The sequence below is a fragment of the Theropithecus gelada genome, chromosome 7b (assembly GCF_003255815.1).
Source record: "Theropithecus gelada isolate Dixy chromosome 7b, Tgel_1.0, whole genome shotgun sequence".
NCBI lineage: Eukaryota > Metazoa > Chordata > Mammalia > Primates > Cercopithecidae > Theropithecus > Theropithecus gelada.
The window spans coordinates 63485161-63512103 of record NC_037675.1 but is presented as its reverse complement, the minus strand read 5'-3'; the positions used below and the strand labels follow the sequence as shown (position 1 = coordinate 63512103).

Sequence of the window (26943 nt, the reverse complement as noted above, 5' to 3'; positions counted from 1 at the left end):
CTGTCTTCTCCTGAAAGCACCTTCTTCGGCACCACATGCATTTTTCATTGTGCTCCATTTTAGCATTTCCATTTATTTAACTCGTCTTCTACTTGGTGGTTTCATTTGGTTGTTAATTGTTCATTTGCAATATAAATTCTCTTTTATTGCTAGCGTCCAGTGAATAGGAAATGTGTGTTTTGTTCCATGGACTTACTTTCATTATCGTCCTAGTACATAAGTATGAGTTTACCTGAGTTTACTATGTGTGAAGTGCCCTGTAAAGGGAATTTCACAGACGGGTCCATATCTTTCATTTATTCATTCAAGAAACATTTATTTAGTTCATGAGGATAAACAGAAAAACAAAAGACACTCATTTTCCTGGGGACGTCACAGAGCAGAGGAGGGGACAGACAAAATCAGTTATGGCAACAAAGAGTAACAAGGCTGTGAAACGTGACTAAAATAATATTGAAGCTTGACTCCTTTATTCACTAGAATTTGTTAATGATTATGTTATAAGACTACTGAAACAACTGCTGAACAGGTTATTATTATTACTGAAAAATGTTCAGAACTGGGGAGGAATTGAGATTTCTGGCTTCTACCTCAGATTTCAATCTTGAATCACATAGCCTCTTGGGTTCTGTTCTCTCTATAAAAGGAGAATGCTACACAAGATGGCCTCCAACATTCTATCTGGCTATCACATGCTACAAATCTGTAATTCTAAAGGCTACAGAAGAAGCTTCTCTACAACTAGTTCAAACTGCAACCTCTCAATAACACACATCTTTGAAGTTCTGGTTCACTGCCATCTTATCTAGCTATGTTTAATCTCCTCTCAAGATGAACTATCTGCGTGGGAATTAAAAATTGGACACATTATTGGTGACTATACCACATTCCTGTGAATCAGACCAATAGCCATCTGGCCCTTGAGTGTGTTTGAAAACACTGCCAAGCTTGAGGAAGGGCCCTTACTCAGGCGTCTGGCAAGTATTGAGTCAGAATCTCTCTGTGATTGGAGTTCTTTGTTGGAAAAACTGTTTGTGCTTGGGAAGGCTGTATTGGCTGTGCTGTGGGCATCACTTAGCTAATAGGAACATGGCCTGGAAAATAAACAGTGAGAATGTCCTGGCAATGCTTTCCTTTATGCCCCCCGCGTCAGTCACTCTCAGTTCATTTGTGGTGTGTATGTGTATATACGTTAGGTTTCCTTAGCACGTTCTTGGCAGGAAAAAAAGAAATACCTCCTCTTATTTTGAAGTCTCCCCCATCTAATTAATACATACACATTGGCTTAGAACACAGCATCTTTTATAAAGAATAAATACCTCATGCTTTGAGAAGTCTCATGGGAAGCATCACAATTACTTGTCTGGAACCATTTTATACCGGGCCATTTTTGAGTGAGTGAGGAACCTAGAATAACTGGAAAACTAAAGGTTTCTCATTATTTCTAAGTCAGTAACAGAAATTTACTTAATCACATTAATGGATTGACATTTTAATCTTGCACTGTTATTTATTTTACTCAGCTAAAACTTTTTTGAGTTTGATCCTTAACCTGGGCATGGTATTAAATGCTGTACCTGAGATAATTGATGCTTCTCTTAGTAAACCTAAGAGTTAGGTGAAATTGTTTCCCCTGTTTTAGAGATGAGAAAACCAAAGTTTAATGCTTTTTTCATTTAGGAAAAAAAGCGCAGCTCACTGCCAGCACTCATTTAATTTTACATAAATGCTTTTTTGAGGCTAAAGCCAATCTGACTGATTTTCAATGTGAAAATAAAATATAAAAACTGTTCTTGGAGTTACTTCTAAACAAAACTAACATCAGAATCATCCATTTCAGAAAAATCGAATTCATCAAATGAATCGTTGGCCAACAACTGCTCGTTGTAGGAATGCTACGTTTTCCAGGATTTGACATTTTCAGTGATGGAGAATTACTATATTTTCGTAAATGAAAATACCACTACTAAAAACAGAATGGTATCAATAGAATGATGTCTCTTGTTTCCAAAGTCGATATAGTAGAGCGATTTGAAAATAATAATAAAAGTGAGATATTTTGTGGCAAAGTTATCTTAGAGTAAACACTGCAGCCGCTGGCAAGTCATCTCAAGGAAAACAGGAAAAGGATTAAAGAAGTTTAGACAGGAACTTTCCCAAAGTCCTACAGGTATAGGTAGTGGTATTAAGGCTTGAAGCTTACTCCAGACCATTTTACTCTTACTCCAAAACCATTTTCCTAAGCACAACAATACACTCTCTCACAGTGAAGGCTCTGCAGTCAGGCCACAGGAGTTCTAATTTTGGCTCTACCACCGACCAGCTGGACAGCGCTGGACTAGTTTCTTAAATTCTTTGTACCTCAGTTTTCTTAATTATAAATTTGAAAATAATAAAATGTAATTTTTATGGTTGGCGAGAAGTCAATTAAATACTTACAAAACCTCACGTATAGTAAATGCTGAACAAATGGTAGCTGTTTTAATTTTTGTTCATTCAGCATAGCACTGGATGTAATGAAATAATTCAACACAAGGCAGACAATAAAAAAGAAAGAGATACAAAATGCTATAAGGGCTCAAATGAAAAAAAGAGTATATCCAGTTGGAAGAGAACAAGATATTTAATAATAATTTTTAAAAAGGCATTAGAATTGGACCAAAAATGAATGGAGCATTTAAACTGATGGTCATATAATTCTAGACATTGGGATCAAAAAAGAAAAATCCCACTGTCTGATGGTGTTTTATGTCCACATATCAGATTATAAAATCATGAAGAGCAAAGACTGCTTCTGTTGTTCCCTCCTGAGTACTGCAAAACAAATGTTGTGGTTGTTCTGAATGTCAGTATTCACTCACATCACCAACCCCTAGGGACCAGTTTGTTCACAATTGTGGCAGCAGCCTGCACCCCACACCATCATCTCCCACTCCATTGCAAGTCTTCGGCACCTTGTAAGTCGTCCATATCTGTGGGCACTGGAAACTAGAGAGAATTTTGTAAGGAGAAGGCCCACACGCAAGGTCAAGGAGGTCCGTATATACCATATGGAATTTTAAGGAGTATGCCCAAAGAAATTATTTGTCAGAGACTCATAATGATATAATATTTTCGAGCAATTATCAGTAGTTCTAGAAGATTTAGCAATTGGCTTCCTAACTGCTTCTCCCACTCAATTCCCTCCTAATACCAGACTTATATTTTCAGCTACTTTATTGACGTTCCACTTGAATGTTTCACTCCAAGCTAAAATATGAAACACTAAGTTGATGATCTCTCTCCCTACCTCGTGTTCTTCCTTTTTCTTTGTCTGTTAATGGTCCACCATTGTTCCATTTGTCTAAAATCTAAACGACCGCCATCCAATAGAAATAGAATGTAAGCCACATATATAATTTTAAATTTTCTAGTAGCTACACTACACATTTTTAAAGAAACAGGTTAAATTAGTTTTAAATATATTTTATGTAATGCAGTAAATACTAAATATTAACATTTCAACATGTAAGCAATGGGATATTTACATTCTTTAATATAAAAACCTTAGAAATCCAGAGTATATTTTACAATTACAGTACCTCAGTTTAGACCATCCACAGTTCAAGTGGCAAGTTGCTACAATATTGCTGGGGCAAAGACCCAGACAATTACTGGATCTTTGTTACATAGACAATGCAGGTCTGTCTACATCTGAAAAGTGACTCTTCACTCTTGTTCCCTCACCCTCCATCTCTAAGCGTTTAGTGTGTCTCTGTAATGTCTCTCATAACTATTTTGCCATTTCTATTCAACACACGTAAGACCAGCCTTTCCAAAGTGCTATCAAAAACACCATCAATGGCTTCCAATCGCCTACCGAAGAGGATTCAGATGCCTCACACTGGTGTTCAAAGCCTTCCACAAAAGGTGCCCTGATTATTTTATGGCATCACTTTTCATTGCCCCTCTCTAACACTCGTCTCCTTCAATTAATCCAGAATACAGATTGTTCCCCCATCACATCCCTACTTTCCCAACCCTTTCCCTTTTGTCGTTGGCTCCTCTTTCTGCCTGTTAAAATTTTACTCTTTCTTCAAAGTTGTTGTTGAACTCTACTTTTTCATTAATACTTGCCTGTTTTTCCCAACTAGATAGAATCTCTTCATTATTTTATTGCACAATTCTGTATTTCTCATGCAACTTAGGCAAATCTATTTTGATTTAGAATTTTGTGTATATTTTTCTTATCCCTTCTAATTTTTAGCCTGTTGTGAGCCAGGACGGTATCTTTAAAATCTCGGTATCCCAGGCAACAGTCAACTGGTTCCTTCAATCTACAAATAGATACCTAAGAGAAGCCAATCTCTGAGACCCACTGGTGAAGAAAAGCAGAAGCACAGAAAACCATCTTTTCGAAAGAGCTTTCCATCATTCAGGCAACAGTAAGTACCCAGAAAGGCAGGGAGATTTCATGTCATATTTTTTTTTTTTTCTATGAGCTTAAATGGGAAGTTAAGGTTAAAACTCAAAAAGCTAGCCTACAAACTCTCTTTTGGAGATGTGTTTCCAGGCAGCATTGTTTTGGAAAGTGCTGCATAGGAGAGAGAAGCCTGGCATCATTACTGAAGTGCTGTCATGTTATAATTCGGGTATAAGTGTGGGCATCCTCACCATCTCAGGGAGCATTTTTTCCAATACTATAATCTTGGTTTTGGCTGAGGATATCCCTTATATTCTCCCAGATGATGTCTAATTCTATAACCAGGACAATTACTGGGTCTTTGTTCCAGGGTAATAGGATACAAGTTTGGAAATCAGTAGGCCAGTGGTATGTAAAAATAATATAAACGTTTCTTTAGATAAAACCAAATCTATGAAACAAAATTCATTGTGCAATATGCAAGTGAGGGGAGCAATCATTTCAGCCATCTGTCTGAAAGACACTCACACCCTTAGAGCAAATTCAAAGAAGGAAAACAGCACTGTCGAAGTTTTGGGCCCATGCCTAGGGTTCTTTTCCTCTAAATATAGGAACAAATATTTAAGTCCCTGGTGCATTTGTTCCCGTTGTCCGAGTTGCTTCCATGCTTCTGCCTCCCCATAACTTGACTGCTTCTTATCTCCAGGCAGAAAGCTCTCTCCATCAATGCTGACTACATCAATTCCATTCCATTTAATTATGCAGGGATCCGGGAAAGAGGACATAGTACAAACCAGAGACAGTGAACTACTTAGTATTTTGGGGTTTGTTTGTTTGTTTTCCAGTTCCTAATGGCCTATCCACTACAACAGAGTGAAGAGTTTTTGTAGTTGGCTCATTTTGAAAGCTAAACAGAAATGACAGTTTCTAGTTTATTTGGGACTCTTAATTATTTAGTATCAACAGAGATAATTTCCTTGGGGAGTTTGACATGAAAAGGAGTTTAGTCTATGTGTGTTTTATAAAAAATGGGGCAATCAGGATAAGGTTCCATTGTAAGAAGACAGTTTCCCTATTCACAGTAACCACTAGTAAGGCCTGCCCTGGAAGGGCTTGGTTTCCATGGTGATATCACGTTGACACTTGAGTGCCAGCAGCCTCTAGTTGGCAAGATTAGACACCTTAAGCAGTCATGCTCTCTCCTGACAAGCTGCAGCTGGCTACTGACCAGTGGACATGGCCCTGGAGCACCTTGGGGTAAGCTCTCCCAGGAGGAAGACGTCCAGTCTTTCCTCCTGCCAATGAGGTCAACTGAGCATGAAGTATTTTAATTAGATAATTGAAGAATTGTACCCTTTTTTTTTTTCCACAAACTGATAAAAAGAAAGTGGGGGAATATCAGACATACAGATAAAGCTTCTGTATTTGGCTTCTTCATAAACTATAGAAATACTATGACCATAATTGATCAAAGTGGTGCTGTATTCTACTTGTATGTATGAACTAATAATAATTTAATATCTTTTCTTTTGCATTGAGGGGAGTAATAATTCTGTATAACTTGAGTTTACACAGAACAGTTTGTAAACACTTCTAATTATAAAATCCATGGGGCAACAGTATGAATACCTTTCAGATAAGTAAATGTTTGGGAGTCAGTCTCACTGTATGGAACACATGGAGGAATTGTAATAAAACTACTACAATATGAAGAAAAGACTGGGGTGATTTAATCAGGCCTTTGAAGGATTTGTCCTGGTAGAGTTTACCATGACTATACAATTTCAGTGACAGCAATCAGGTCTGAAATAGAAGCAGTGGGCCAGGAATAAGCTAGAATAAGCTTGGGGAGTAGTGTGGGGAAATAAAAACAGAAATCCTTTTTTGTGGTGGATATCCGTTTTGAGGTTAAAACTATCAACTCGCCAATTCCACTATATTTAAGCTTCTCAATGTGGCTTGAAATTCTCATGCAGATTCCAAGGTGATTGAAAGAAACACCTTGAGGTACTCACCCTTTCTTTTACTTCTTAATGGTAATAAATAAACAGGCCCATTCACCTGCAATTGATGGTTTCTCTCTCTCTCGCTCGCTCCCACTCTTGCGCACGCTCTCTATGTGTGTGTGTTCCATAAATTTTTTATTTCTTTTATTTTTTGTTTATTTATTTTTTTTTGAAACAGGGTCTTTCTTTGTTGCCCAGGCTAGAGTGCAACAGTGTGATCCTAACTAAGGCTAACTGCAGCCTCAACCTCCTGGGCCCAAATGATTCTCACACCTCAGCCCCCCGAGTAGCTGGGACCATGCACAGGCATGCACTGACACACCTGGCTAATGTTTTTTTTAATTACTTGTTGAGACAAGATCTCATTATGCTACCTAGACTGGTCTTGAACTCCTGGGGTCAAGCTGTCCTCTTGCCTCAGCCTCTCAAAGTGTTAGGATTACAAGCATGAGCCACCATGCCCAGCTTACAAATTTCAATAGGAAAGAAAATTATATCGACCTACTTTTAAATTTAAAAGTAGAACACCAATGGAAACAAAAAAACACATTTATTTGTTTAAAAAACAGACTAAGAGTTACTTAGACAGTGCCATTTACTTCTACCAGATATGCTCCAGGCACTATCCAAGACACTTACATAATATAATATATAAGATTGATTCTTTACTGCTGGAAAGTACTGATCAGTTCTTTATGTTACTGTCTTGGATGTGTCTGATCATATGTGTTTAAGTTTCTACTAACACATACATGATAGTCTCTGTCATTTATGTGAGTCAGTTTTTCATTTAAACTGAAATAACTGGGTTGCTCAAATAACTGTACATTTAATCAAGACTTTGTCTTGCTCGATGATATGGTTTGGCTCTGTGTGCTCACCCAAATCTCACCTTGAATTGTAATAATCCCTCCATGTCAAGTGCAGGGCCAGGTGGAGATAACTAAATCATGGGGGCAGTTTCCTCCATATTTTTCTCCTGATAGTGAATAAGTCTTACAAGATCTGATGGTTTTATAATTGAGAGTTCCCCTGCACAAGCTCTCTTGCCTGCCACCATGTAAGATGTGTCTTTGCTTCTCCTTTGCCTTCCACCACGATTGTGAGGCCACCTCATCCATGTGGAACTGTGAATCCATTAAACCTCTTTCCTTTATAAATTACTCAGTCTTGGGTGTGGTAGTGTGAGAATGAACTAACACAGTAAATTGGTACTGGGTGGTGGGGTCCTGCTGTAAAGATACCTGATAATGTGGAAGTGAATTTGGAACTGGGTAACAGGCAGAGGTTGGAACAGTTTGGAGGGCTCTAGAAGAAGACAGGAAAATGTGAGAAAGTTTGGAACTTCCTACAGACTTGTTGAATGACTTTGAACAAAATGCTCAGAAGAAGACAGGAAAATGTGAGCAAGTTTGGAGCTTCCTAGAGACTTGTTGAATGGCTTTGAACAAAATGCTGATAGTGATATGGACAATAAGGTCCAGGCTGAAGTGGTCTCAGATGGAGATAAGGAATTTGTTGGGAATTGGAATAAAGGTGACTTTTGCTATGTTTTACAAAGAGACTGACAGCATTTTGCCCCTGCCCTAGAGATCTGTGGAACCTTGAACTTGAGAAAGATGATTTAGGGCATCTGGCAGAAGAAATTTTCTAAACAGCAAAGTGATCAAGATGTGACTCGGGTGCTCTTAAAAGCATTCAATTTTATATATTCACAGAGAAGTGGTTTGGAATTGGAACTTATGTTTAAAAGGGAAGCAGAGCATAAAAGTTTAGAAAATTTGCATCCTGATGATGTGATAGAAAAGCAAAACCCATTTTCTGAGGAACAATTCAAGCTGGCTGCATAAGTAACGAGGAGCAAAATGTTAATCGCCAAAACAATGGAGAAAATGCCTCAGGGCATGTCAGAGGTCTTCACAGCAGCCCCTCCCATCACAGGTCTGGAGGCCTAGGAAGAAAAAATGGTTTTGTGGGCTGGGACCAGGGCCTTGCTGCTTTGTGCAGTCTTGGGAGTTGGTGCTCTGCATCCCAACCATGACTAAAAAGGGCCAATGTAGAGCACAGGCCATTGCTTCAGAGGGTGCAAGTCCCAAGCTTTGGTGGTTTCCACATGGTGTTGAGCCTGTGGGTGCACAGAAGTCAACAATTGAGGTTTGGTAACCTCTGCCTAGATTTCAGAGGACATGTGGAAACTCCTGGATGTCCAGGCAGAAATCTGCTGCAGGGGCAGGGCCCCCATGGAGAACCTCTGCTAGGGCAGTCCAGAAGGGAAATGTGGGGTTGGATCCCCCAAAAAGAGTTCCCACTGAGGCACTGCCTAGTGGAGCTGTGAGAAGGAGGCCGCTGTCCTCCAGAACTCAGGATAATAGATCCACCAACAGCTTATATTGTGTGCCTGGAAAAGCCACAGACACTCAATGGCAGCCCACGAAAACAGCCAGGAGGGAGGCTGTACCCTGCAAAGCCACAGGGGTGGAGCTGCCCAAGACCGTGGGAACCTACCTCTTACATCAGGATGACCTGGATGTGAGACATGGAGTCAAAGAAGATCATTTTGGACCCTTAAGATTTGACTGCCCTGCTGGATTTTGGACTTGCATGGGGCCTGTAACCCCTTTGTTTTACCCAATTTGTCCCATTTGGAATGGCTGTATTTACCCAATATGCACACCCCCATTGTATTAGGAAGTACCTAACTTGCTCTTGATTTTACAGGCTCATAGGCAGAAGAGACTTGCCTTGTCTCAGGTGAGACTTTTGACTGTAGACTTTCAAGTTAATGCTGAGTTAAAACTTTGGGGGACTGTTGGGAAGGCATGATTGGTTTTGCAATGTGAGGACATGAGATTTGGGAAGGGCCAGAGGTGGAATGGTTTGGTCACATTTCCACCCAAAACTCACCTTGAATTGTAATAATCCCCACATGTCAAGGGCAGGGCCAGGTGGAGATGATGGAATCAGAGGGGGATGTTTCCCCCATACTGTTCTCATGGTAGTGAATAAATCTCATGCAATCTGATGGTTTTATAAATGAGAGTTCCCCTGCACAAACTCTCTTGCCTGCTGCCATGTAAGACATGACTTTGCTCCTCATTTGCCTTCTGCCATGATTGTGAAGCCTCCCCAGCCATGTGGAACTATGAGTCCATTAAACTTCTTTATAAATTACCCAGTCTCAGGTATATCTTTATTAGCAGTGAGAGAACAGACTAAAACACTGGATATACACAGAAAAAGGTTATTTGCTTTGAGACACCTACATGGGCACTGGTGCCCCACGTGAGTCAGTGTTTTGTAGAGGCCCCTAGGATCATCAGTTTGCAAAGCTGATAACTAGATCAGCTTTATCAGCTTTGCAAACTGATGGAAAGTTTGCTAGAAAGAGAGGGACGCTATCTCCCTGGTGCATGCCAGTTCACCTAATGAATCCAAGTTAATCTAATGCTCAGTTCACCTAACAAATCATGGAGAATGACGCACACACCCACAGCTGTTCAGTGGATAGAGGAGCTATCTTTCACCCTGAGATTTATAGTTGTTGTGTTTAAAAAATGCCTAAAAGGAGTCAGTTCTGTTGTGTCCTTTTAAATGATGTGCACTATCTAAAAACCATTTCAGGGTCACTCAGTGAAGAAGCTGTGCCAGGAGACTGGGAATATCTTCCAAATCCTTAAGCAAACAGTGCTGAAAACAAACTGCTGAAAGAAATACAAGCATATGACTTTAAAATGATGCCTCTGGAAATAAGGGACATACAGCAGCTGCCAGATGTTCATGATCCCACCTCCCCTACTTAACAAAGGCACCTATATTTCGCCAGAAATAAAATTTTATTAGTAACATGTCAAATGTTTTAAAATACAATTACCTTTCTTCTTCCTCTCAGTTTAAAAAACAATCCAATAAAAACTCTAAATCATGACCCAAATATTTTTAAATGTGAAAAAGACATATTTTAGATTATGTAACAGATACACATTTTCCCAAATAAATGTTGTAGAACACCATCTGCTTGATATTTGAGTGCATTCCCACAGAAATAAATTCCTGCTTCTCTTCCTTCATTAATGGTTTATGACAAATTTATGACACTATATTTCACAATAGTTATACCAAAATTTTATGACCAAAAGAGCCTGACAAAAATCACTTGGCATGCTCAAATTAGACAATTTATGTGACTCTCTCATTTACACCAATCCTCCACCCCGTACTGAGACCCCAGCGACTGAGGAGAAATAGAAAAAGTACAACAGGGGAAGGATCTCTCACAGAATAAAGCTCAAAAAAGAGCTCAAGACAAGAAGTTACAGATCCAGGTGCCATTTTCAGCTCAGGTTTTCCATAATCTTCAGCTTACGCAGCTACCCAAAATTCTGAATTTAATGTAGGATGTTTTTGTAAGGTTGTCTCAGATTTTGCCAAGCAAGAAATTGCTAAATTCTTGTTAAATGTGAACAGGATTTCATCTTTGTTACCAAATGGAGCTCCCTTATGTGAATATAATCAAGAGGAAAATCAAGAAGAGAAATTTGCATGTGTCATCTCCTGACTGATAAGAATGGTACATGACTCTACCCATGTTCCTTTCCTGCACTTGATATAGAGAAAACTTGTAAGAGGAATAATCTTTGCATTTTACCCTGCGAAGTATTATAGTATTTGTGGCAAATTTAGAAAACTAGTGTTATGGTTTTCTGATTTTACTTCATGCATTTTATTTCTTAAAAGAAAAAAAATCCCGCAGAACACAGACATGAACACAGAGTCTTTGAAAGTTTAAGAGTATAGGCTTCAGTCTGCATATTTCTCCAATGATGTAGACTCTCCCAACTCAAAGTGTGGTGGATGGATTGGCAGCATCCACATCACCTGGGACATTCGAGAGATGAAGACCTTCATTCCTCATCCCAAACCTACTAAAAGGAATCTGTATTTTCACAAGATCCCTAGTGACTTGTAAGCTCAAGAAGCACTAATGTAATGTTTTTAATCCACCCAACCCTAAAGGATAATCCTTGAGAAAGACAAAACTACTTTAATGGGGAAATTTTGTCCATAACGTTCAATCAGGAATGTAACAACTTTTAGACATGGCCCACTTAATAAAGAAACAAAAAACCTGAAATTTGTCTTGTGGCTGCTGTATAGTAATGAAGTTTGAGAATGAGAACATATAACTTAAAATGTCATATGTTACATAAATATTCAGGACCTGATTAATTATACACAACCTTCCATTGTTTCCAACCTAAGTAGTTTCTTTTGTGAGACATATACAACTGTTAACTATTACACTGAATTCTAGAAACATGAAGATTGCCTTAGTAAACAATTATTTAATGACTAAGTGCAATAGTTTCCAAAAGAATTTTGTTCAGCCAGTAATGACCATGTTACTATGATGAATTCTTACTTGATACACTCCAGAAACTTTCCCAAAGGAGTTCAGCCAGTACTGCAAATTGTTACTTTCCTCTTAAGTATCAATGATAGGGAGCAAGCTGGGGGCGAAGAATAGGACTATAACTTCCACTTACAATGGACTATAAAGACTGGGGTCAGGATGTGATTTAAAGAGGAAACCACAGGGAGAGAAGGAAGGTGGCTCCAGTACCTGGTGTTAAGAAATACTGAAGTTCATTCAAGCAATTCACCAGCACAAGGCAAATTAAAGAAGGCTGCCCCTCTGACCTTGCACACAATATACACAACTTTCAGGCTGTTATTTATTGATTCTCTTTCTCCTTTAAGGCTCTCCTTAACATTAATATTAATCTGACTTGTCCCATAAAAGAATATAGAAGCCAGAGGTAAGGGGAAAAGGAATTGTTCCCTACCTGATTGGTCTCCCTACCACACCCACGAGATATGCCCCAGGGATGGGCTGAGGTCAGCCATACTTCCCTTAGGCAATAGTGGCTTTTTGCCAACAGTAAATATGCTGTAAAGCAAAATGTATCCTCTCCTTTCCTTCTAAGATCTGGGTCAGGAAAACTTTCCTTCACCTTGTGCATCTTCTCACCTGCAAACACTTTTTGAAAGACACGTTTGATAGCCATCCCAGTTTGGAAAAGGGAAATGCAGGTACTGCATTTGGATTTGGTAAAACAAAACCAAATAATCTGATTTCTGGGACTGTGCATTATTCACTTATGTATCCCCAGCCCTAGCACAGTGCCTGGCTCATAACAGCTGCTCAATAAATGGTAGTAAATTGCACTTATTTTCAAGTCTTCTAGCACTGAGTTTGTTAAATCTTGGGTGTTACATTGAAACCAGATAATGCATTGGAACTTATCCATTTTCCATTTATACACAGGCTTATCCTTTAGCCTTTCCCTAACCTTAATTATTTTCTATTTTTCCTTTGCTTATCCACCCAAAGAGCTCAGTTTCAGGGGTATTTTACAGCGTTCACACTTTGCAAATAGTAGATATGCTGAAAAGAATCTAGTCTTACTCATCACAGTGAATGAAAGAAAGGAGCAATACATTGCAGAGATCAGGTGTTCTGTGTACAGCAGACACAGGAAAGCAAAATTGAGTATAGCAAGCAAGAACACCCCCCCACACAACAAAGCAACCTTTTCTTTCACTTGCTAATCCTACTCTTTACTTCTCTGGCCCTGCCCTCTTTTTCCTCTTTTCTTCATTTTTCCTCTTCTACTTTTTTATTTTCTTCTTCACTTGGCCTTGAGGCTAGTTGGACACCCACAAGAAAGATAACATTACCAAAGGCTCTCCATTTTCTATCTCACCTTCCTTATCATAAGGATGGCTCTTGCCACCAGAGAAAGGATGTCCAGGTTTTAAAAAAAAAAAAAAAAAAAGGTTGTAACTGGTCTTCCACCTTTTGCAGCTCCTGTAACTAAGCCCGCTGGGTAGTCAGCAAAGCAAGCCTGTATGTGGGTCTCCCTATAGATTAGTTTGCCGTGCTAAAATCCCAGTAGTCTATTAGTTAACCCAGAAAAGTTTACACATTTTACATACAAATTTTCTAAATCAAGATAACATTAGTCAACCCCTTATCTATGAGTTGTTTATTGGAAAAAATAATTAAATGCCCTACAAGATATTTTTTAACTACCTGTTTCGAGGCAGACACTTTTTTAAAAAAGCATATTAACAAATATCACAGGGGAGGGATAGCATTAGAAGTACCTAATGTAGATGACAGGTTGATGGGTGCAACAAACCACCATGACACGTGTATACCTGTGTAACAAACCTGCACATTCTGCACATGTATGCTAGAACATAAAAAAAAAAAAAAAAAAAACCCACTGGTTTTTAAGACAGTTCCTTCTCGATGTATGAATGTATAGATCAGAAAACTCAGTTAATGATGTCATCAAATAAAACAGGCTTTTATATCTGTCACTGGTTCATTGCTCAATAATTCTTTCTTCAAGATTTATTAAATACAATAAATATTACAATGTCACACTTTTTTCATATTTTTTCTCTTCCTCTCTTCTCTATGCCAAAGTATATGTATTTCAGTCCTCAATCAATTTCGATATGTGGCAGTTTTGTAAGTCATATCTGTTACCATTGGTGTCTTTTACTTATAGACACTGTCCTAAACCAAGTCAAATGTTCATTTCAGAAAATATTTTAAAGTATTAGAAGGCTAATTCTACCTTTAAAATTGTATGATGGTGTAACTATCCCATCAAATTTGGAGTTTTTCAAATAAGATCTTATTTTTTAAAATAAGTGTTCTGATTAAGTATTTTATAAGCAGTGAAAAAAAATTTTTGAAACTTTGGTATCAAATCTTGCCCTCAAATTAATTTTTAAACATTTAAATCTGTATTTCAAAGCTAACTCATTTATACTAAATTGCCGTTAAAAATTAACCTAAATTATAATTTTTTAGTTTCTTCTAAAGCATTTCTTCCTACTTTGATTGAGTAATTAAACATAAGCCTCATAGTCTTATCAATAATATATCTATGTGGTCTTCAACACTGCAGGCTAATTAGGGAACCAATACTCTTTATACCAACTGAATTCATGTTAATCACCCCAGTGATTAATTAGAGGGACCAAGTATTGAATCAAAACTAAAACCAAATTTCTCTTAAATAGAAGAAAGTCTTCTTGGTTACAAGATGGCATCCAACTAGGGAAGATACTTTGTTGACAAGTCACCATACATAGATTTTTTTCCAAGGCATATGATTCCTAAAGGTCTGTAGTATCTTCATTTAAAGCAGTGCCCTTGATTATGATTATTACGTGTAAAGTGTTCTGAAAGCACATTAGTAAGCAAATCATTCCAAACCCCTTTAACCATGTTCTTCTTATGTCCTATGCAACCCTTACTTTAGATTCTTATCTTCATTATCATAGTCTTCCTAACACTCATCTTTGAGTCTTTGGTATTTTCTTAAATACACCTTTGGCACCTAGTTTTTCCAATCTGTTTTATCAGTTAATGACAATTCTTTAAATGATACGCTCCATAGGACAAAACTTCAGACATTGAAATCAGACATCTCACTCAAACCTGAAAGAACAGTATGAACCACTTCAAACAATTTCGTGAATCTATCCAACTTGTTAAATAATTATCTGTCAAATTGCAAAACATAGGGACTTATCTAAACTTCACCACCAAAGGCATTCTGAAACAATTTGTCAAATAGTGAATGATCAGCTATTATACAAAAATCAGTGCAAAGTTTCATCCAGGCAGCCTTAAATGTACTCTTAACTAGATGAAGAAATAACATCATGTGGAATTTGTTGTTCTCATTATTTTTGCAGATAAGGTTTCTAAAAAGTATCAACTCATTAAAAACAATTTTACCTCCCCACCCTTTTCCTGAGCTTCGCAGCCTATAAAAAAAAAATAAATAAAACTTAAACTGCTAACTAAAGGCCCACCACAAATTTTAACCAACCTGTAGAATTTAAAGATAAGCCCATCTGCAAGGCTATTTTGTTAAATTTCACTTTTAAAGAGAAAAGTCTAAGCCCTCCCCACAAAATAGTAAAATGGATCAGTTTGGAGTAATCTGGTCGTTACACTCAGCAGTTTAGTTGCAGTGTCTTTGCCCCATCTTGAATTGCTATTAATGGTAAAAGGAAAATGGTATCAGACAATTATTTGGCACAATGCTTGACAAGTCAAAGCACTTCAGAAAGAACCAGCCCTTCCTCATGTCATTTACAGAAAATTAAATGTGTTCCACCCTTCATCCTCAGGGACATGGCATTATCAATTTAATCTGTTACTTTCATTACTTTCCAGTAAGAGTGGCAGAATTTGGAAATCAGGGCGTAAAAGAAAATTTTTCACCTGTATAATTATTTAACGTAGGCCCCTTCCTACACATCTTATGTTTAAAAAAAAATCTTTGCTTCTAAAGTGCTAATTGACCGCTTTATCATATGTGAACATATTTTCTAGTCAATTTGATGATTCTAAGGACTGCTGAGTAATAACCATTGTTCTCTCCAATCAGTTCAGCATGCATCTCATCTTTGATATCAAGTGCACTGGTAATGAGTGCCTTATATTAACATCTTCACTATAAACAGTTCAGGCATTTAGAAACAAAGTATCAATGGACTTAACAGTTACTTTAATTCATTTTATAAATAAGCAACTGAGAATTTTGCTCCAAGTGGCTGCTAGTGTAGCCCATTTCATAAATGGCATTCTCCGAAGCATAAGGCACAATATGATACGAATGCAGCTCTTCATAATAGAGAGACTGAGAACAGCATTCTTGTACCATAAACTTCAGCCGTTTTCTTGTATCAGAATATGCAGTCTTATAACAGGGAGCTTCTTTAAAGTATTCATAGCTCTCTTTCTCCGTCTCTAGATGTATCTTCCTCAGCAAATTGTTAATTAACACAGACCTTCTTAAGTAGGTTTCTGGGTCTTCAAGAAACCTGAGCTTCTCCAGAGAAAGTTTGAGAATGCAAGTTCTGTCCTCAGGTAATATCAGGTGCTGGAAAGCAAACATGATCATTAAATCTATATTTAGAAAAACAAAAACTACAGCTTTTTACTGTTGACAACACTCATAAAAATGAAAAAATAATAATAAATAAACCCTTACTTTTGGAAAATACCCATGGTAATCTTGATGTAAATCTTCTTCTTCTGCATATTTTCTCTTAAAGTAGGCTACTTTCGACGTTGTTAATGTATATGTTAATACTTTTTTTGGATAAGCTAAACAAATAAAAGAATTGGGGAAAGGTCAGATTTTATTGTGGCAAATTGTATCTTATAATATAAATTTTATCTATAAAAATAAACTGGTGATCCTGGAAATTGGTGTTCTCCCTTCAACGTGGTGAAGCAGTGATTGAAAAGCCGGCAGACAGGAAAATACCACCATCCAGACCCAAACTAGATGTTCTAGAGAGGATACCAATCTTTATTTCCTTATGCAGCCCCTCAGAAATCAAATACCAATATACTATTTTATTTCATGCCATTTAATGTCAAAACACACCCAAATTTGAAATGGAATGTAATGGGAGGAGATAAGAAATTTTTCATCATTCTTTTAGTTAAACTGCCTAATATAGAGAGGACATTTAGTGTTACTAGGTTAATCAAATTGGCATAAAATAGCTGGTAGCCCAATTACACTTTAAAGAAATAACAGTGTATCTATAGACAAAACACTCTATGATATGATTATGGTATAGCCATCATCCTAACACATGGTTTAATGGATGTTCTAAGTAAATGAAAGAATTAGGTAAGGTTCTGATTTGCAGAGTTGGCCTTGTCATAATACTGAAAGTGAAGACCTTTGTTTTCTCCTTTAAAATACTGTTGCTACCGAGGTTCTGAGTTGTTTAAGGAAGGACGGGGTTCCAGAAGCCAATTTTCACTGATCCTTCAGTTTAAAGGCAGTGCTTAAGGGAGTTCCCAGAGTGTACTCTAGGTGGCACTCATATCACAAAAAGGAGGCAAGATCCACTCTAAAAGCTAAAGACAAGCAGCTTCCTAGAGAAAGCACTGAATGAATTTAGAAAACAAATTGAGTCCGGTTCAATACTCATTCAACCTCAGGGGACCAGGCCAGAAAGAAACTTCATATTTAAACATAATTTATTTTACTCTTAATACACACCGTCAAATATTTCTATGTGTTGAAACCATTTAGTTCACAAAATAATGAATAATTTATGTGTTAGTTAAATAAATCTACAGCAAGACATTTGATGGTTTTCCTCTAAAATCTTAAATTTTTCTAAGCTTAAATATTTAAAATGTGTTCAAGACTTTGCCTTTTCTAGTTTGTCCTCCAACTCAGTGGCATCTGAGCGACAAAAGCTTCCTGCAACTTTTTGTAGTTATATGATTTTCCTCAGTCAGTAAGAAAAGCTACAAAATCACTCCCAAGCAGTCCAATTTTTCACTGGCGTTACTGTGGATTATTAAGTAAAGAGAGCCTTAAGTCTGAGTTGTTATGTTTTGTTAACGGAATGAAGAATTTTAAAACACTGGTGTATCTGATCTTAAAAGAAATGAGTATGTCATGATAATTCACAATTGAACTGAAGCAAAGACAATAGTTGCTACTATACTTACACAATCCCTGAATTCAGTAAGCAAACACAGCTTACGTAGAGTTTTCACTGATTTCAAACGTTTAGGAAATAAGAACAAAACTGTATAGAGAACAAAGAAACCAGTTTTCTCAGGGGCTGCTTTTTAGTAAACTGCATTTTCTTTGGTATATATTTTAAGGATTTAATCAAATAATTAGGTGAAGCTTTGGGTTATCCCATGTGACAATTACTTGTACTTACTTCTTTTTAAACTGTTTAGCTAATTGATGTAATAGTAGTTTTCAAATGTTAGTGAGCATCAGAATTATCTGGAGGGTATGTTAAACTCTGAGGATCCCACCCCCAGAGTTTCTAATTCAGTAGATCTGGGCTAGGAGCAGTGAATTTGCATTTCTAACAAATTTCCAGGTGATGCTGATACTGCTGGTCTGGGGATTGCATTTTGAGAGCCTCTCGTTTGCAGCATTCAGCAGGTGTAGTAGTAGCACTATGGCAACGAGTTAAGAGCAGAACCTTCAGTCAATCAGCTGATTGCCGTATCAATAGAATGTCAGGCAATTGGCTTGATTGATTGTTATTGTTACTGTTGCTTCCCTACACTGGCTTAGATGCTTTAGCCTCATGAACAAAGCCAGACTGCATTTTAACTAAATAGTGAAGAATGAAGTCAGTTTTCCTGGGTTCACATTAAGAAGCATCAATGGCTGTTATTAGCATTATACCTGGGCAGGTCACTAATTTTTTTTTAACAAGTTCTAATGAATTACTATAGTGTAGGTGATAGTGAGGAAAGACTAGAAAATGAGATGAGTAACTTTATTATAAGCAAACATGACTTTCTTATATGTATCTTTTTTAAATGTCTGCTCATTTTATCTTCCATGTAATGCAATATCTACAGCATTTACGACCAATTAAAAATCTTTTAATGAGTGATACAAGGGAGGGCAGGTGGCAGATTAGAGAACCAAATGACAAACTTATAGTTCTGGCTCCCAAGTGCACCTCCAGGAAAGATATTTTTATTTAACAGATCAAGATTTTAAAAAATCATATCAAATGATTCCAAGGTTCATAAAGATTGTCTGGCTATCATCAACCAGTTAGCCTAAGATACTGAATGTATCAGATCCTGAAAATACAGATAAAATTCTCAGGAATTCTAGATTTGAGTCTCAACTCCTCCGTGGGCAACACACTTAGCCATTTAGTTTATTGCTCTTAAAAAATACCCCCATGGGTTGTTAAAAATGCTGAAAAGCCTTCACAGCTGGTATCAGTTTGACAATTACCTCTTTGCAAGCTGTTTAGCTATTTAAAATGTTTTCAGTATCAATTTTGGAGGATGGTTCTAGCCACTTTTAGGTTCAAATATATAGCAAACATAAGTTCCTACATCTGTTTGCTTGGCTGGATTAGAATTCAAAAAATTCATAGCTGATAACTATGTATCCATCACCTGATTGAGCCTCCTGAGTGTCCAGATAAGAAAACTACAGCGCAGACAAGTTCAATAATTTACATTCTGGTATGTGGCTAAGAGTTTGGGTTTTGAACTCAGATGGAAGTGGTCTGAATTCCAGCTCTGCTGCTTCTTATTTGTGTGACTTTGAGCAAATTACATAAACTCTCTAGAAATCTCATTTGTAAAGTAAGGATAGAAATAACACTGGCTCATAAGATCATTGAAATAATTCATAGAAAGTGACTGGCACTGTGCCTAGCATATAGTAAATACTCAATCAAATTGTAGACCTTATTTGTGCCATTAGTCACAAATATACCACATAGAAACAAAGCCCAGCCTGGCCTCCTAGCTCTGACTCAAAGACTCCACCACCCTGCCTCCCAAAAATACTAGATTGTAATGAGCAAGTTAAAAAACTGCAAGAAGATATTGCAAATAATCAAGTTGAAAAAAAGTAGTACAGATTCTATAACAACTCCAGATATCTCTGGTGTATTGCCATTGGTCATGCATTTTGGGTGAAGGAGGTGTAAACTATTTTTGAAACATACAGATAATCATCTGGATAATTAATTAAAGCTGACCTGACTGTCCAAGGCAGTTTGGTTGTTATGATTCAGTAAACATGTGTAAATCTATTATAGTTCTCCTGCAACTAAAAGGCCAAACTCAACCCAGCCTATTATTCAAATAAAGATGACGAAATAGACAAGAAAAAAATGAAATGACTTTATGTCTTCTTATTCTGAGTGTTCTGAGCTCTGAGAACAGTATGTAAATTACAAAACTGAATTAGGCTGAGCCTAAATTTATCTCTGAAAGTGAAATGGCTAATGCTGGCTTGAATATTCAAGCTGTTTCTAATGCTATATCCTCTGGGCCCATAAAATATCGGTGCCAGGCTCAGTGTCTTTGGTAGTATAAAACATCAATAACCAACAAATTAAAAGTTACGGAACAGAGTGACCATCCCTGTCATTAGAGTTCTAGCAATACAATTTATATGTAATTCTTTAAATAAATGTTTAAAATGTAATTACAAATGATTGCTCAAATGCTCTTCCTTATTGCTCTGCTTCGGCCTCCACAAAACTAAAATCATATTATGGTGCAGGTGATTTCATTTGGTACATGGCCCGGGGACAGTATATTAAGGAAACATCATGAGCAAATTAATTTACAAACACTTTGAGATAACAGACCACCGTAAAAAGAACAACTCCTGTCAAAGTAATCCATTCTTTATCTAAGACTGAAAAGCTGGAGACATGGTGAAGAAGTGATGAGTTCAATATATGTTAATTTTAGTTTGGTTTTCATTTTTCTCCCCACAACATTTAAATCAAAACATTCCAAAAACAGAGTTAAAACCGTCCTATTAGATGTGTGCATCCTACCCACAGACAGAAGGGGTGGAGGCTGATCAATGAGGAGAAAGAAGGTTGTTTCCATCTCAGATCAACAACTGACTTGTGTTATAGATAAATCAAGCACCTCAGCTTCACAATCTCTTGCTGATTTTTCTTTGTAACATGTTAGCCTGGCATGAGCCTTTGAAAGCGCAATGGTCCCTATTTAGCTAAATAATGCTTTGCTGGTGGCAAAGCTACTGGAGATGTTTCCTTAAGGGCCATGACCACAGTTGATTAGAAAGAGTTACCCCATCTGTCCCTGCTAACCATATTCTGCAGTCTCGCTGTATGGCTTAAAATACTTCAGCATAACCTTCTAGTTCTGTCCAACGGCCCCAGTTCAAATATCAGCTCTACAGTTTATTTGCTTACTGACTTTGGCCAAGATATTTAACCTCAAAGAGCCTAACTTTTCTTTAACTGTTAAATGGGGGGACAATATCAAACTCATTGAGTTTTACTGGAATTAGAAGAGATGATGTTTAAAAAGCAGTTACTCAGTGCCTGTCGCATGGGCTCATATTTCCTGCTCAATAAATGTTATGTATTATTATTGCAGTGACTTCATTTTGAAATCATAAGTACATATCCTGCTCAGCAGCATTATAGTATACCTAGGACATTGGTCCTCTCTTTAGTGCTAAGCACAGGCTGCATGAAGCATTCACAAATGTATTCAAGAAGGGAGATGGGTGCAAAGTTCAAGGCTATGATTCTGTGCCTTCTGGAGACCTTTGGCTCTGTTGATGTTTAACAACGTTCCATCAGCCATCTTTCTTCTCTCTTATAACCCCCTTGCCTAGCACTTTTCTGGATAATATCCTTTATGGTAGTGGAACTCAGTGCCAGGTTTTATCTCCGAATCAATGGAGCAATCTGTTTCTTCAGATTTATCATCCACCCCAAGCACAATATTGACTTTACTGGCAGTTTAGAATTACCAACAAGTTCCAGCTCCTAGCAGACTTTCTTACGAACTTCCAGGAATAATGAGAGCCAATGACTTAGAAGACTTTCTCAAGATACCAGCAGCATTGTTTGGTACTAGATTGCATCCATGTCCCTTGGGATAACCCCAAGCACAGGCATGGAATAGTAAAGAAAACCCCACGAGTTCCACAAGCCTATCCTGCTCCCATGGTAATGGTCTCTGAACCAAACAGAACACCATTAAGTTTCCTTAGATGCTGCACTAAAGCCAATTGCTGCCATGATCTTGCCCCGCTAATGACAGAGGCCAAATGCAGGAGGCTTCTCGGGTAAACGTCATGATTTTCCACCACCTAGAAGTGGATTCCTGATTTTGAGGAATGATGTTCCATTTTACCCCATCTTTTACCTTGGAAAGTAGAAATGAATTAGAAAGAAAATTGCTTTTTTGGAACCACATTGCAGTATATGGGTTCCAAGAAATCCATACCTAGAGATATGCTAGAGAGATACTACAACTTCCCTCAATACCCAGGACTGGTACTCAAAGAAAAGACTTTTAATCCCTAACCTATAGATAACAGTGGCCTTTCTAAAAGTACCTGATCTATATCACTCACATTGTCTTCCACTTTGATACCACCACCACCACCACTCCATGCTTCAGTATATTAACAAAAACATCTGTCCGGGCCAATGTTGCTTCTGCTATCCCAGAAGGGATAAAAAACCCTTATGGATAAAAAACCGTAAGATTGAACTAATCTTTAATTTTACTCACTTTAAAACACATGAGGATTTGCCTGGAGTTGGGTGGCTCTCTGCCCTCACTCATATGGTACCCGATTTGTGTTTCACCTGGAGTAGCTCTAGTGGTGAAATAATTTTCATTCACAGGGTACCTTCTCACTAAAGAGCTATAGATGCTTCCATGGAACAGCGCACAGCCATACTATACAGCCATAAAAAAGAATGAAATCATGTCCTTTGCATCAACATAGATGGAGCTGGAAGCCATTATCCTAAGAGAACTAACACATGAACAGAAAACCAAATACTGCATGTTCTCATTTATAAGTGGGAGCTACATTGAGTACACATGAACACAAAGAACAGACACAGGGGCCTACCTGAGGGAGGAGGGTGAGGATACAAAAACTACCTCTCAGGTACTACGCTTATTACCTGGTGTTGAAATAATCTGTAGACCAAACCCCCAGTGACACACAATTTGCCCTTGTAACAATCCTGCACATGTACCCGTAAATATAAAATAAGTTTTTCCTAAAGAGCTATAGATGCTTCATTAAATTGTGTTATGTTCGAGCTCAAGCAATCTACTTAAGCTTGTAGTCTTATACCACACATTAGATAGAGAGAAAATGAGCCACAAAGCAGTAAAATGAGCAGCACATGGAGGCAGAATTGAGGTTCTAGGCTCTTGAGTCTTGACTCTCTTTACGATATTCCCAACTTTTCTTCATGTTCCTTACTCATGCTCCCTTTTCCTAAGCACTTTGAAAATAATATATACTCTGAAATACACATGCAGAGTAGACTTCCCAGCCTCAAACTTGTTCCTCCTGTCCTTCTACGCACCACTGATATTTAGATAACTCTTGTATTTCTACCAAGAAGCCTTTTTGCTGCACTTTACTTTCTGTCATTCTTTTGTTTTCTAAATATAAGGCTGTATTACAATATTGAGCACAACACTGGTTAGCTCTTAGTGCTTTTCAGTAATATCCTTCCACCACCCCTTCACCCCATCTGAGACTTATTGCAGTGAATTGGATGGCTCTATTATTAGCCCATTTGTATAAACTTAATTAGAAAAAAAGAAAATATAAAAAAACTGGTGTTAGATTACAAAGGGTAAACATTAATGTATTAACACTATTTTGATAAACAACTTAAAAAGAAAAAGGTATAAAAAGAATCCACAAGGATTGGCTTCTCCCAAAACTCAAAAGTATCCTTCCTTCGTTTTAGTGCTGAATGGTTGTGGTCAATGTACTCCTACCTCCGCTTCAGAGTTAGCAGTTTCACTTTTTCTAGGTTTCTGAGGCATATTGCTTTGACAAACAGAGCAATCCGAACTGATTATTCCTTGGCTTTAGAGTTATTGTTGGGATGCCAGCTGACATGAGTCATCAGTAGAGAGCCCAGGTATGGAGGGAAGGGCCTCAACCTCTTGATAAAAGTTTTCAACATCTCTCTGTGCATCAAAGCATCTTCTAAATTCCATGAAGTTTACATGACACAAAACTGAACATAGAATTTTTCACATATACCTAAAAACTTCCAAATAGAGTATATGAGTAAAAAAGACTGAAATTATAATTTGATTTAGTTTTAACCTGCTTGATCTCAGCCTTATCCAAATGTTATACTCCTAAGTGTGTGCCCTCTTTATAACCCATTACATATACAAGTGCAGCTGGTGTTCAGATTGATGAGGGTGACTAGATCCTTAAATAAAAATTGGTGTGGAACTCTGTATACATCTCATGGCAGATGACAGTAAATATTTTTGGTCTCCTTAGGTTGTTTCTCACCATAAAATACAGTCCGTATGATAAATGAAGTAAGAAGGGTGGATGGTGCTAACGGCTAACAAAACAAACATTTTTGACAGTTCAAATGCTAATCTTTAATGCTTAAAATGATTAAACTACAGATATTTAAATAAGTGGCTACAGAGATCAATAATCTTAAAGTCTCATGGTATTCATAAATCTGTACGACTAGACCAGAATAAATTTTCAAATAGGTTTCTGAATAAAAATGGTCAATTATTTATTTTTATAAAGGGAGGAAAGAAATGGGATGAAATGCAGCATGGTCTATTCTTATAAATTTGATTGTTATTTGCTAGGCTAGTTACCTACGGAAAGGGCACAGCACATGTGAAAGTTACAAATGCTGGAGGTCTGAACACTCATTTAAGATGTATTCAGTCTTGAAAATTGAGTTTAAAATGTTGAACCCTCAGAGGTTTCTATCATCATGACCTTATGCAAATTAAATTTGAAGCATCACAATAATCTCTTTCTGCAACTTGGAGAGTTCTCTTCACTTCCTTCATTCAAACAGGCACTCGTGTGCTCAGTAGGCTTCCGCTTGGCATGTTCCCGGAGCCAGGCTACCTAATTTGGCCCGCCCTATTCACATGGGTCTTAGAGAGGAAAATCTGCCAGCCCACAAATGTCCTTTTTACAGAAAACCTCTATTGACTTCTACCCAGCAACCATCTATATAAACAACCCCTTATATTGATCTTGTAAGTTATGGTAATGCTACATTAGCATTCATTTCTCTGGATACATATTTAAACAGTAATTTCTTTTAAGCTAGCAATTACCTGGTAATGCTGAATCAATCCGAAAAGTGTATTTCTAGAACAGTTTCAGAAAATCTGCTGAGAGTTCCCCTTTGCACAGCAAGCATTTCTCACAGCCTCAGGCTCATGAATGGTTACCTGAGATCTTGAAACAAGGAGACAGACACAAATAACATCGGGCGAGTCAGGACTGCACTGATATGAACTGGTTCTCAAGTCAGGAGAAAACCTGCAACAGGAGGATATTATCTAAGATATTTGAGATGGGGTTGGTCTGGACTAGATAGATAGATAAGCCTTTAAACACACACAATCACTTCAGTGTTCTCCAGATTTAAGTTTAAACATGAGAAATCTTAACTATCCTAAGAAATTTGGAAATAACTGAATAACTCATCTTACCAGTTATTTACTTGGGAGATTATTTTTGGAAGATTATCAGTACGCTGATTTAAAAAAAAATTAGAGTCATTCTTAAGTTTTAATGCCAGATTTTATATAATTTCAGGAAGTATTCCCTCTAAAGTAACAAACCAGGAGTTAACTAAACAGACGAACCCAGTCTTTCTTTAGAATGCACATTCTTTCTCACAAGATTTGAAATCACCAAATGCTACTTTTTCTTTGAAGACAGCATTTCCTTAAAGGGCCATGTTTAACTGCACCTTTTCTACATGGATGTATGCTTACGGATCTCATCATCTTCTAAATTTAGAGAGATGTGCTTTCCAAAGGAAGATAGGCAGCCAATAAGGAGGATCCCATCAAAAGAGAGGTGAGTTACTATGGTTACTTTTCAGGAGGTTGAGTAACAGTGAACGGCTGCTCTTGGCCAAATGGACCCTTTCCAGAGGAGGACCTAAAAAGAATGTTGCTATCCATACGTGTTGATTCAATTAGTCAAGACTACACTATGTCGTTTGAGCTTTAACCACAGGCTTTCTATGGGCGCTTGCTGCTTCCAGCCTAGCCGCATATAGGCAGCGAAGTCAACGGATAAACAAGGACTGAAAACTTCCGAACGCTAACCTGATAGCGAAGAGCAAGGGAATCTTCACCCAAGAACCAATCCCAAGGTTTACATTTAAAAAATCAAATCAGGTCATTTGGGACCAGCAGCTGGCCACTCTTCAATGACTGGGGGCGGGGTGGGATCCCGGAACACGTCCCTATCCTCCCGCTCAAGGAAAGGAGTCTCTTCTGAGCTCGGAGGAAAGCACCTGGCTGGATGGGTCCAGACATACCTTGCGAGCTGGGTCCACTCACCAGATCGGCGCATGCACCTGTTAGGTAGAGGCGCGGGGTTCGGTGCTCACTCCTGCTTTTGCGGCTGTCACTCTTCAGTCGGGCACTGACAGCGGCAGCAGCGGCAACTGCAGCTCGGCGGGCAGCCCTGGCTCCTGCAGGTCCGTCCCTCCAGTCTCTGAAGCGCCTCTCACTCCGGGTTCGCAGCTCTAGGCGGGCGCGCAGCTGTTCTCCGCTCGCATTGGACCATAGGGAGCAGATGTTACCCGGTTGCTAGGAGCGTTGCTAGGAGGCGATGACGCCCCTCCACAGCTCGGGAGCAACTTTCCTGTAGGTCGAGTGCGCTGGCAGGGGCTGCTGGGAGCAAGGTTGAGCGCTGGAACGCCGAGGGGCGGCGAACAAAGAGCCCCGACAGAGGGGTCCCGACTGCGCTCGCCTAAGTTGGGGCTGGCGGAGTGGACTGGGAGGCTGGGGCGGGGCGAGAGCCACGGGCCCGGGTAGGTGAGCGGCCCCGCGCCTCCACCGGCAGGTCACTCGCTGCAGGCCTTGGCTCGATGTCCCCTACGGAGGTTGGG

The 26943-nt window shown here is 38.3% G+C and overlaps 2 long non-coding RNA genes across 2 annotated transcripts; one reads left to right on the top strand and one right to left on the bottom strand.

The window, feature by feature from the left end:
* Positions 1-4359: 4359 nt before the first annotated feature.
* Positions 4360-10260, top strand: LOC112628735. The gene is made up of 2 exons (XR_003120475.1): positions 4360-4424; positions 10030-10260. It is a non-coding gene; the product is annotated as an uncharacterized LOC112628735 (long non-coding RNA).
* On the bottom strand, positions 10228-26623 carry LOC112628734. Its single transcript, XR_003120474.1, has 4 exons — positions 26368-26623; positions 25145-25268; positions 16497-16612; positions 10228-16385 (listed from the first exon to the last, which is right to left on the bottom strand). It is a non-coding gene; the product is annotated as an uncharacterized LOC112628734 (long non-coding RNA).
* Between the last annotated feature and the right edge of the window lie 320 nt (positions 26624-26943).